Below are 13680 nucleotides of genomic sequence, written 5' to 3' on the forward strand. Positions count from 1 at the left end.
ACATGACCAATGCTTAATACATGATGCACAGAAGAATTTGGTGGCGACTGACTTCTAAAAGGAAAAATGCCATGCTTTGTTGTTGTGAAAAAGAAACAATGATCACGTTGTATCGTGAAGCAATGACATATCCCATATCCGAAATATTCATCCACTTGTCCATGGTAACCTACATGTAAAAGATAACCAATAGCGATTACTTAAACGTTATTTTAAGAAAAAGTGACATAACAATGAACTTATGCACCACAGATAATCCGTCAACAAGTAGGGAACGCTTTAATTCCTAAAATCTCTCTATGCCACCAAGCAGGTTAATATACACTTCCGACCAACTTGTTAGTTCTTTATGCAGATAGTTGCGCACCAATGACCACAATTCTTCACCCATACCCAATAAGGCAGCTATTACCCGATAACCATAGTTACTATCCACTTTGACATCAATAATGTATTCAATAGAATCCTGGATGCACGGATGAAGTTGATCCAACATTGGAATATTTTGTCTCTGTATTGGTTCATCAGATGATGATGCACTACGTTTCACTCAAGAATTACTATTTTGCACAGAGTGTAACGCATCAACATACTCCCAATAAGACGGATCACGTTTTGCTGACTTTTGTTGTTTGGTCAGCGATTTTTTTGGAGCACCCTTGGTCTTCACCTTTTCTGGAGGAGGACACATGGAGTTCAGATCAGGATAAGCAATTTTTCTCAGCTTTGTCTTCAAATGTACTTTGTCACAAACATCGAGCTGCTCAAAGCATTTCGATATGGTTTCCATCTCCTCAATTATGGGCACTTGTGCCTCATATAACCCTTGATCTGAAAAACTAAGTCTTCGCCAAAAAAATATGGATTGTCTCTAGTGGTATGGAGCCAACAACATGTTTAGAAAATTTACATGCACATGGAAGACCGTGGGTACTCCTCATGACACATCCACAACATGAAGGGTATTTGCCTGCATAAGGTACACGCTCATACTCAGTAGCAATTTCATTTAAAGCATATCTTGATACCATGCCAAGTGGTTTTTTTATACAAGGTAACTTTAAACATATGCCCAACCACGTATGTGCTTGTCTCAAAAGATGCTTTAATCTGGGTGGGTTGAAGTGTCGTCATGTTGTTTATTGATTCCCAAACAATGCATATGTCACTAAGAGAGTTTTGTAGGAGTCTCTTTAATGACCAATGAGCATTCTCAACCCTACAAATGAAATATACAACAACATATAAACAACTGCAACATTTTCATTTAAGTCAACACTTAAACAAATCAACATAAACAAAAAACAACATTCATACTTGTTAGTGATTGTGTTTCCTAGATGCATCACTTTGTTGGTCCATACTTTCACAAATTTTTCTTTGTGTGGAATCACCCATGTTTGACACACATAGTCCACAAACATAGGCCACGGAGAGCAAGCCATTTCAAAGTTTTGAAGGTACTCATCAAAAGAACTCTCACATGGATAGTCAACCAAACTCCCCTAAGCCTCTATCACATAATCCCATGCATTCTTTTGAGCAACCGGGGTTTTTCACTTTGCCTTCACATTCTTGTCAATATGGAACCGACACAGCAAGTTCGTAGCATCCGAAAATACAGTTTTCACTGCATTCATCAAAGAAAAATCTTTGTCAGTGACAATAACCTCGGGGAGTGCATCAACTCTCATGAAAAGACCCCAAAACCGCTGTAGAGCCCAAACAACATTATTAAGATGTTCTCTTTCCAAGTAAGCAAAAGCAGCAGAGAATGTCATTCCTGTTGGTGTAACACCAACAATATCAACCAACGACAGTTTGTACCTACTTGTTTTGTAGGTACTGTCAATCAAGAAAACCAAATTACAAGAATTGGTTAACTTTACCGCATCAGGATGACTCCAGAACAAGTCATGTACAACATTATCATCCTTCATCCTATGCCAGTGAATATATTGATCTCGATTAAGCAGCATCATGAGTTGTTGCATTTCGGTGTTACTCCCTCTTATGGAAGAACGATAAGCATGTTTGGCATTGTAAATTTGTTTGATTATTATATAACTGTTGGCATTGTGCTCCTTCAATGTCAAGAGAATATTTCTTGGCTTCACCATGAACTTCGTCATATCAACAACAACAATCTTCTCATCCTTTGTCAGTCGACCCACATATGGATGCCTAACAAATGGCTTTGTCATTTCGTGATTGTGAATCCCATAAATTAACTTCACCATCCATCCTTCTCCTCCCAAAATTGACTTCGCACGCAACTTAAACGAGCATCCACATTTTCTATTGTCAGTGCATGTTCTTACCAAATTATTCTTCTTAGGCCTATACTCACCACTCCTTTCGCAAGCTATCAACAAAAATGAGATTTTTCCTCGAACACCAGTATTGGTGTCTGACCTCATTATCACGACAACAAATTCAATGTCATGAGCCACTGATCGAGCCTAATGTAAAACTTCATCACGACTAGCAAACAACTATAACACAATTCAAAAAAGGTTTGACATCAATAAACATCTATGTAATATAATTACTATACCAACAAAAAATTAGACAAATACCTGAGAAGTATTAAAGGTATCAGAGCAATCGACGTGTTCTACTTTCACGCCAACATCTTCCTCATTTTCAACATTCATATCAACTTCTTCAAACATGATACTACCATACATCCTCTATTCTTCGTTCATCTTAATAAAATACTTAACAAATTCAATGACAAAAAATACAACTTCAAAAAAATATACACATAGTTGTATACAAAAATAAAATAAAAATGTATTTTACATCATATAACCATAAACTACATTTTTACTACATATATTCATTAAAATATCATACAAATCTAATAAATACATCATTCAATAAAATACCAAATTTTTTTAATTAGGCAAAATTGCATTTTTGGTCCCCTACTTTAACTCCAATTTCGCATTTGGTCCCCCGGTAATTTAATTCACGAATTGGGTCCTCCTGTTTTATAAAATCCTGTAATGTTGGTCCCGGACGCCTCAATTGGACGTTGACCGTTAAGCAGTGATGTTGACTGACACGTGTCAACGTCTGAGAGACACCTTGAAACAACTTGCGTTTTTTTACCCATCTGTTGTAAATATTTTTTATGCTGAAAAAACCCTAAAACCAATTTGTTTAGAAATTCCTAACCCTAAAGCTTGGTTTTTGGAAGCACAAACCTGTATCATGAAGGTGTCGTCGTTTGTGAAGGTGCGTGAAGAGTCACTATTGAGCGTCCTAGGAACATTGACGTGGCTTTTGTTTTCAAGTAAGTTATTTTATTTGTGGGGTTTGTTTGTGGATGTGGTCCATAGAGTTTAGGGTTTAATTTGTGCATGCCCTTCAACAGAGTGGTTTTGTTAATTTGTGTGGTGGTCGTGTGTGGATAGTTTTGTGTGTTTGTGTGGGGTTTGTTGGTGGTTGAATTGTGTGGAAAGGTTTGTCTATTTGTGTTGAGTTTTTGGGGTCCACGAGGCTTTAGTGGTTTTATTTTGTTGTGGTGTTCTGTTATGTGGTCGTTGGTGGTGTGGTCCCGATACTGAGTTTGATGGGGTTTGTGCTGATATTGTTTTTTTTTGTGGTGGACCCTTATTGTTGTAAAATTGAAAACATGAATGCTGGTTTTTTTTGTGGTGGTGGTCCCCATTTTGGCTTTTGTTTTTGTTATGTTCTGAAAACCTTTGTTGGTGGGTGTTGTTTTTATTAATTTTTTGGGCTTTGTTGTCGTTTGCATTTTTGCAGGCCAACCGAAGAACACACAGTCAGGTTAAAGATTCACCATGAAGGGATGTTTATTTATAAGCCATCTATTGTGTATGTCAATGGAGACATGTGGATACTATGTCGTATATTGACTTGACAAAGGTCATTAAGTCTATTGGGTACAAAGCATTCAAGTGCTTATGGTACAGGCACCCCCGAAAAGCACTTTGCAAAGGGTTGAAGCCACTGAATTATGACTTTAATACTTTGCAATTGGCTGAACATGTTACTGGGTTTGATGTGGTGGAAGTGTATGTGGAAGATGGGGTGATTGACAAATGTGATAAAAAGTTGAATGATTTTAAGGGAGATGAAGTTGTTGTAATTGATGGAGTGGAGGCTGAACCAGTTGTGGAGGGTGAGGTTCAGGTGGAGGGTGAGGTTCCTGTGGAGGTTGAGGTTCAGGTGGAGGCTCAGGTTGATGTGGAGCCTCAGGTTCAGCTTGATGAGGAAGGTTTGGTTGAGGTTGAGGTGCAGGTTGAAGATGAGGCTGGTGTTGTGGGTGAGATGGAGGTTGTTGTTGAGCGTATGGATGATATTGATGTTGGGGTTGACAAAGATGATGATGATGCGGGGTCTAAAAAAAGTGATGAGGATTATGTTGGGGATGAGGAAGATCATGATGATAGCAGCGACTGTAGTGAAGTTTCAGATAGTGATTTTTGAAGAAAACTCTGATTGGACAGCATGGTTGGAGTCTGCAACATTTAGTCAAAGTACTGAGGCTACTTTTGAAGTTAAGAAATTTTGATTTTGCTTATGAAGCTGAATATTCTGATGAGTTGGATACTCCACCTGGAAGTGAAGATGAAGGTCCCCCAAAAGTTAGACTTCCTCATTTTAAGGTGCCTAAAAATGATGAAGATGTAAAGGTTGAGGTTGGGTTGCAATTTCAGACTCAAACTCAAGTCACAATACTTAATTTCATAACATTCACAAGGGACGATTGTACATTTAGGATTATATCATCAACATCAAAAGCTTGACAAACTTAGTCATATTTGAGTAAATTCTCATGCTGATCAACATCACAAGCTTAAATTCTCAAAACAGAGTGCCTACACAAACTTAGTCATATTTCAGTGAAAACATATTTGAAGGCTGAATACAAAATTAATACCAAATTTGAACACCCATAAAATCTTCTTTCACTAACATACCAATTCAACAATTCGACAATTACAATCTGCAGATTACAAAAAACCAAAAAATCACCATGACTTTCTTCCTAAATAATTACATAATGACAACATGTTATTGGCGCCAAATTACTACCATTTGCATAGACCCAGCAAAAAAACCACCAACAACCAATAACATTCCCTTGCGACATTGGCAAATTACATTCCCCTGCTACATTATCAAATTACATTCCTCTGCTACATAATAAAGACACTAACAAGCAAACACAGACCCAAGAAACAACCAATACAATCCCTAAAAAATTTTCCTTCATCTTCATGTCACTAATCCTGCTTTGCAAATCATTTTCCCTCAACTTCAATTCATCAACCTTCTTCATCAATGCTATAATGATCTTCTTCTAACGAATGTTGGCAACTGGATCGTGCCACTCAAAATAATTACACCATTTCCTACCTGTAACCTATATGCCCAAAATAACCAAAAAGAATCAAAAAATAAACTATAACATAACCCCTATGAAATTATTCCTTACCTTGTATAGACCACAACCACAAAAATGCCTCCCTGGATTATCCTCGGTCCACGATGTCACCAGTGGAGCCTCTACGTTACAGAGACACAACACACGACTTCAGACCTCGGAGGTGTATGAGGAGGAACTCCTTTCCATGGTGACGTTTACGGACGATAGCAACACCTTAACCAAGACGACTATGCAACGACACAGTGACGCCGATGACCCAGCCACGCCGACGACGCACCCACAAAGAAGGTAAGCTTGATGAAGCTGAAGACCCACGTGGACGATGAAGCTGAAAACCTATTTAGGGTTAGGGATTTCTAAATACATTGGTTTCAGGGTTTTTTTCAATGTAATTTTTTTTACCACATATGGGTAAAAAAAACGCAAGCTATTTCAAGGTGCCTCTCAGAAGTTGACACATGGCAATCAACGTCTCTGCTTAACGGTCAACGTCCAACTGTGACGTTCGGGACCAACATTGCAGGATTTTATAAAACAGGAGGACCCAATTCGTGAATTAAATTACCGAGGGACCAAATGCGAAATTGGAGCTAAAGTGGGGAACCAAAAATGCAATTTTTCCTTTTAATTATTAGTCATTGTAACAAACATTACCATACATAATTCAGTTAAATGTATACACAAATTTTTTTTAACAATCTAATATTAATTTTACCAATTGAATTACTAAATTATTTTTAATTAATTAGTAAATTAATTTTTAAGAAATCTAATATTACTTTTACCAATCTAATTACTAAATACATTTTTTTATACCACTATAAAATAATATCACCAAATAAAAATTTCTAAAATTGCTAAAACTATTACAAAAAAATTACACTACAAAACAAATTAAATATATAATTGAAAAATTTTTAATAGCAATTTAAAAAAAAAAATTAAATCCTATGGATTGCCAATTCGTATTAACCATACGGATTACCAATCCGTATGTTTCTAATTTTTTTTCACGTACCTCGTCTTCTCCGGCAACAAATAACAACCCAATTTGTCCGTATACTCCTTAACAATACACGTACACCACCGGAGACCAAAAACGCTTTGAAAATGACCCTAATAGAAGCAACTTACACTAAGGGACTGGGATTTTGTGAAAAAAAAAAAGGCGTTGTAGAAATGAAAAATGAGTGTTGGTATTTATAACCAAAAATACCCATAATTTATGAAAACTGCTAGGTGTCCCAGCAAAAATGCTGGGTGCCCCAAGGAGTTGCCTTCACTCAGGTGTGTTTGGTTAAGAGTAAAGAAATATAGAGGAGATAAATAGAACATTAATTTTTGAATTAAAATGGTATGTAAGATATGTGTGTCCTATAAAATAAAGTACAAAATTTTTCTTGTATATTATTTCACAATTACTTTCTATAGCTGTTTTGTATTCTTCCTGCACCTCCAAACGTTTTACAATTTTCATATTATCCTTCTTTTATTATGGAATGATCATTCTAGAAGTGTATCCCCATTCCAAAATAACTGTTCTAAAATATGAAAATTATATTCCACAACAGGTTTTCAAATTACTTATTCCATTTCATAATAGTTATTTTAGAAAATAATTTTTTCTAGAATATAATTTTTCAGGAAGTGTATCCCTATTCTAGAATAGCTATTCTGAAATATGAAAATTATATTTCACAATAGGTTTTTAGATTACTTATTCCTATTTTATTCCAAAATAGCTTTTCAGGAATAGGGATAATTAATCTAGAATATAACATTTTAGAATAGCTATTTCAGAATAGGGTGACAAACCTTGTTTTCTTTTCTCTTTAACCTAATTTGACCCCACACATATTAGAGTTTACCTTTTCACCTTGCACCACCCATACATTCTCCCCCTCACCCTGAACCCATTCTCGTCCCTCATACGAAATAAACCCTATCCCCAAAACCCCACTGAACATCTCCTTATCCCTACCTCACTTTCTAAAGGCAAAACCATTCCAATTCCTTTGAAAGCTTACATAACCACACATGTGTTGTAGAAAACACCAACAAACCCCCAAATCGGGCTTATTCTTAAGCAAAACAAACACATCATTGAGAAACACAATGCTCTTAATAGTGAGATCGACAACATCAACAAAGATGCTCAACAATTCCAAATGAGTCATGGTTCGATATGAAATTAACTCTAATAAGAAAGGGAAACATGCGTAGAGGAATTACACCTTGAGAGTAAAACCTAGAAAAAATGATGAGGAAGGCGAGCATGGTGATGAAGATGAGGTAGCTGGAGAGAATAAGGTCAAGGTGAGGGACGAGAATGAGTTTGGGGTGAGAGACGAGAATGAATTTGGTAGAGGTGGTGCTACAGAGGTGCCTAGTTAATGTAGTTGAGAGAAGACTGAGATAGAGAAATCTTGCATTATTCAACCTAACTTAAAAGTTGTTACAAGACAGTTTATATAGACAATTATGCTAACAACCAACTAAATCTAACAAACTTAAGTTATTTAACATACAATAGAAGGAGAACTCACTACTAACTATAGTGAGGATCCATAATACAACAGAAAAAGTAAGAAAAAAACACAAGGAGTAAAGTATACTCTTATACTCCCTCGCAAGCTCAAAAGGGATTGTAAGAAGGTCTTTCAACCACTTTGAGCTTGGACCTAAATGAAATAAAGGAAGAAAGAGACAAAGCTTTGGTCAGAACATCTACAATTTGATCCATAGTAGGAACATGAATGACATCAAGCTTCTTGTTCAAAACTTTCTCTTGGACAAAAAACAAATACAACTCCATATGCTTGGTTTTAGAGTGTAAAACAGGATTGTGAGCTAATGAGATACTGCTGGTTTTGTGAAAGATGAGAGGTGTAGAGTGAGAAACTTGAAGTTCAGACAACTAGGACGAATCCAAGTGACCTCTGTTGCAATAAGAGCCATGCTTTTGTATTTTGCCTCAGTGCTGGATTTGGCGACCACATACTATTTCTTGGACCATCAAGAAATGAGATTGGGTCCAAGAAAAATAGTAGCACTAGAGTTAGACCTCCTTTCATTAGGATCAGAGTTAGTCTTGGCCAAGAGATCTTTGATGTATATTGATTTAGTTAGAATGATGGATCCATTTGGTTTCCTTTGCACTTCTATTCCCAAAAAATAGTCTAAATCACCAAAATCTTTGAGAGAGAAGAAATAATTGAGTTAAGCAACAAATGAGTGAATGATTTTTACGTTATTTCTAGTTATGATAATGTCATCTACATAGACTAATATATAGACAACATAAGCATTTTTCTGAAAAAAACAAAGAGTAATGGATCACACTTGTTGGAAGAAAAATTGAAGCCGAGAAGAATGGCTTTAAGTTTATCAAACCAGGCCCTAGGTGCTTGCTTAAGACCATAAATAACTTTGTGTAACCTGCACATTTGATGCTTGTTAGAAGACACATATCCTAGGGGTTAGGACATGTATACCTCCTCTTCAAGAATGCCATTGAGGAAGGCATTGTTGGAATCAAGCTGCTAAAGGAGCTAATTGTTAGAAATGGCAAGAGAGAGTACAAGTATGGCAGTTACTAGTTTTATTAAAGGGGAAAAGGTCTCCTTGTAATCAAAGCTTAACTACTGGTGGAAGCTGATGCAATCCTACCCCCAAGGGTATTGGATAGAAGACTCCAAGAGGATTGGGCTAGAGCTACTAAAGAAGGCCATTGGGTTCTCATGAACCTTAGGGTAGATTTTTTAGCCTATGGGTCAAGGTTGAATTCACACTTCTTTGTAAATGTTAGAATTGGTTTTTCCTTCTTTTGGGCCTTGTATTTTGGCCATTCTAGTAGTATAGGGTTTTAGCCTTGTATTTCAGGGCATTTTGAGTAGTATTTGTAATAGGGACTTTTTTTTATATTTTCATGTATTTTGGCATGTGGGTGAGTTTAGCTATTATAGGGGGTGTGTGTAGATAAGCTCTAGCTTCTTTAGGAATCTTCTCAAGGAGGTGAGCTTAGTTATTAGAGGGGTGTGTGTAGCTAAGCTCTAGCTTCTCAAAGAAGTTTCTCAAGGAAGTTTTCTCAAGAAAGCTTCTCAAGGAAGCTACCTAGTCTATAAATAGAAGCATGTGTAACACTTGTTGTAACTTTGATGAATGAGAGTCTTGTGAGACATAACTCAAAGTTCAACTTCTCTCCCTTTTTCTTCCTTCAATTTCGTGCTCCCCCCTCTCTCTTTCTGTCCCTCTTTTATTCCTTCAATTTCGTGCTCCCCCCTTCTCTCTTTCTTTTCCTCCATTAAAGCATCCTCTTCAAGCTTCTTATCCAAGGCAATTCTTGGTGGTGAAGCTCCTTCTTCTTGGCTTATTCCCTAGTGGATGGTGCCTCCCCTCTCCTCTTCTCCTTTGCCTTCCGCTGCATCTCCATGGTGTAAAATCACCATTGAAGGACCTCATTGAAGCTCAAAGATCCAGCCTCCATAGAAGCCCCTCAAGCAAGCTTCCATCAGAAGCCCTTGGCAACAAGCCTAGCTTTGTACTTGTTGACTGAACCATTAGGATTCTCCTTTACTCTTAACATTGACTTACTCCAATAACATTTCTAAAGGATAGGAGATAAACCAGAGACCAAGTGGCATTCTTGATTAAAGTTGCATATTCAGTTTGCATGGCTGAGCGCTAGGAGGGATTATTCAAAGCTACTTTAGTAGACTTAGGTTCAAGATGAGCAAGGAGAAGGGTAGGGTTAATTCTAGGTTTGACAATTCTAGATTTTGCACGAGTGCAAATGGGATGGGTATCTGTGGGTCTAACTAAGGCAGGAATTGTGTCAGGTGAGGGAAGGTTATCAGTTTGAGGCTGGTCAGTATTGGTAGTAAGGGACTAAGTATCATGATTAGTGGATGAAGTGGTTGGTTGTGGGTTGGACAAATCCGGAGAAGTGGATGGTGAACATGTAGTATGGCTAGTGACATTAGTGATAGATGCAAGTTGGGTGGTAGACAAAACAGTGAGGATTGAGGTAGGGTCAGGAACCTCAAAGGTAATTAAAGAAGGTTTAGGAAAAAAGTTAGGGCAAGAAAAACTATTTTCATTGAAAGTTACATCTTTAGAGATATAGAGTCTACCATCAGCAACAAGACATTTGTAACCTTTGTGTGAAGGAGAATATCCTAAGAACACACATTATTCAGATCTAAACTATAGCTTGTGCTTGTTGTAAGGCCTAAGTAGAGAGAAACAAGAGCAATCAAATACCCTTAAAAAGGAGTAATTTGGTTGTTTGTTAAACAACTTTTGATAAGGAACCTCATTAGCAATAGCAAGTGAAGGCAATTTTTTTATGAGATAGACATTGGAAATAAAAGCATGATCTCAATAGTGAAGAAGCAGCTTAGCTTGACACATCAAAGTACGGCCAAGCTCTACTATGTATTTGTGTTTGCATTCCACTGCTCCAATTTGACGATGAGTGTAGGGACAAATGAGTCTATGTTGAATGCCATGTTACTCCAAAAACCTAGTAAAGGGTATAAAGTCCCCTCCCCAATCTAACTAAACAACCTTGATAAAAGAATTTAACTGATTTGAAACCATAGTTTTAAATAGTTTAAAAGTTTCTAAGGTATCAGATTTATTTTTAAGTAAGTAAAACCAAGTGAATCTGGTATTAGCATCCACAAACGTAACATAATACCTAAAACCCGAAGGAGATGGAAATGGTGCAGGACCCCAAAGATCATTAAAAATAAGATTAAATTTTTTTCATAGACAATGAGAGAACTAGAAGAAGAGAGTCTATGAGACTTCCCAATACAACAATGATTACAAAAATCTAAATTTTTTTTATTAACGTTGGAAAGATTACAAAGTCTAAACACAATTTTCATGGCATCAACACTAGGGTGACCAAGCCTAAAATGCCAATTAGCAAAAGAGACAAAATTACAAGATGTTGTATTAACAATAGAATCAACAACAACAATATTATTTGAAGACACAATAGGAAACTCTACTACAAGTAGTTGTATTTACAACTAAAGTTTTTAAAGTAGTATTGTTTGAAAGGGATGAATGAAGACTTTTTGAGGAAGACTTAGGCTGAGGCATGGAAGCAAAGATATAAAGGAACTGATAAAGGTCATCACTTCCCACAAATCCTTCTAGCAAAATCAACTCAGTATCTTGTGGTTTAACAAGATAGACAAATGAGTGGAACTCAAAATAAACATTATTGTCTTTAAAAGATTGACTGACACTAATGCGATTTTTTGTAATAGAGGGAGCAAACAAAAGATTACTTAGAGCAAGGAAAAACTAAGGGTTAATAAGAGAGGAAAAGGTCGTTAACCTCAGGAATTGATATTAAGCCCTGACCATTTCCAATAGTAATTTGACCGAGTCACATGTTGAGAAGCACCAAAATTAGGATACCAACTCTAAGGTGTGGTAGCATAACTAGTCAGAAAAATCTAAGGAGAGTTGGTTGGTTGTTTTGGAGCTTGAATAACCTGCGGTGAAGGTTGAATGTAAGCATATTGAGGTTGAGCAACATACTGAACAGGTTGAGCATATTGAGAGGATGGAACCATATACTGAACATGTTGTGCATATTAAATCTACTGTGAGGGAAAAGCAAAAGAAGTCCATTGAATAATCGAAGCCGGTGGAGGAAGAGTTGACACATAGTACTCATCAAGACGATGATAACAAAATGATGCACCATGTCCAATCTTGTAACATATTTGGCACTAACCATTAGATAAATGACCTCTGCCACCACCACCGCATCCTGGATTGCGACCACCATAGCTATGACAGTCAAAGTTTCAACCACCACGACCACTAAAAAACCGATTTCCAGTATAATCATTGGTAAGTCTAAGAAGTCAAATTGACATGTACCTAAGAATTAAGGTTCATTGTTTGGGTAGAATTAGGAGTAAAGGAATTCTCCAGAGACGAACTGCCAAAGGTAACTTCACTAAGATTAATGGAAACTAGGGCTCGCATGCGAGACCTTTCAATGCGCGACTCATGCTCTAGCAAAATAGTTTCAACTTCATCAATAAGAGAGGATCAAATATTGTACTAATCACTGATGGACGAGTCATACTCATTAGGAAGACTGTCAAGAATCAAATTCAGATGTTCAAAGAAAAACATAGATTCGCCAATCGAAGTGAGTTCATTAACCTTATTCTGAACATAAAGAAGATAATCAATGATGGAGCAATTACTGAGGGAGAGATATCAAAGTTCGTTGCGAAGCTAACGAACACGAGTCCAAGTAAGACATTGAAAATGTGATTGAAGACGATTGCATAATTGCCACGACAATTTGCAACCAATAACATGGTTAAGCATATCACTAGAAATGGTTGATTGGAGCCAAACAAGAAGGAATTGGTCTTTTTCTTCCCAAACACAATATGCATCAGTAGTTGTATTAGAATCGCGATCTTCGACAAAGGCATATTTCTATGGAATCAATGGATTAGCAAAAAAGTGATGAAGATGATGACTCTTGATCATAGGCTCAACTTGTTGAAGCCATAGAAGATAATTTGTTGCATGTAGTTTCTAAGAAATCAAATGCGAAAAATACTTTGAAGAAGTTTCTAAGAAATCAAATGCGAAAAATACTTTGAAGAAGTCGCTGACAAGGAAGATGGCAAAGGGGAGGAAGGAGGAGAAGAAGCGGAAGCCATGAATGAAGGCTAGGTTTCAACCTAAGCTCTAAATACCTTAATGGAGTTGAGAGAAAAAGAAGAGAGAAGAGAAAACTAAGATAGAGAAATCTTGAAAACCCAACTGAAAACTTATTACATGACAGTTTATATTGACAATTATGCTAACTATCAACTAACTCTAACAAGCTTTAGTTAGTTAACCTACAATAGAAAGAGAACTCACTACTAACTATAGTGATGATTCAAAATACAACAAAAAGAATAAAAACACAAGGAGTAAAGTATATTATTATACTAGTGAAGGGTATTTGTGTCCATTCAAGTCTTTTTGGAGGGTGCATAAAGCAAAAAAGGGTTCAGAAAGTAATTCTGACTCTTTTGGTATATATTTTCACTCTTAATCTGCACTAGAGTTCGTTCGACCAAATTGCCATCATAATCATAAATGTTCAAATTAAAAAATATATAATTTTAATTTTAAATAAAACAATTGTAGAATGTGGTCTCTCTTGATGTACAACCTCGTCGGACAAGAAACAAGAAACAGTAATTAGCTCC

This window comes from Glycine max, chromosome 3, assembly GCF_000004515.6.
Source record: "Glycine max cultivar Williams 82 chromosome 3, Glycine_max_v4.0, whole genome shotgun sequence".
NCBI lineage: Eukaryota > Viridiplantae > Streptophyta > Magnoliopsida > Fabales > Fabaceae > Glycine > Glycine max.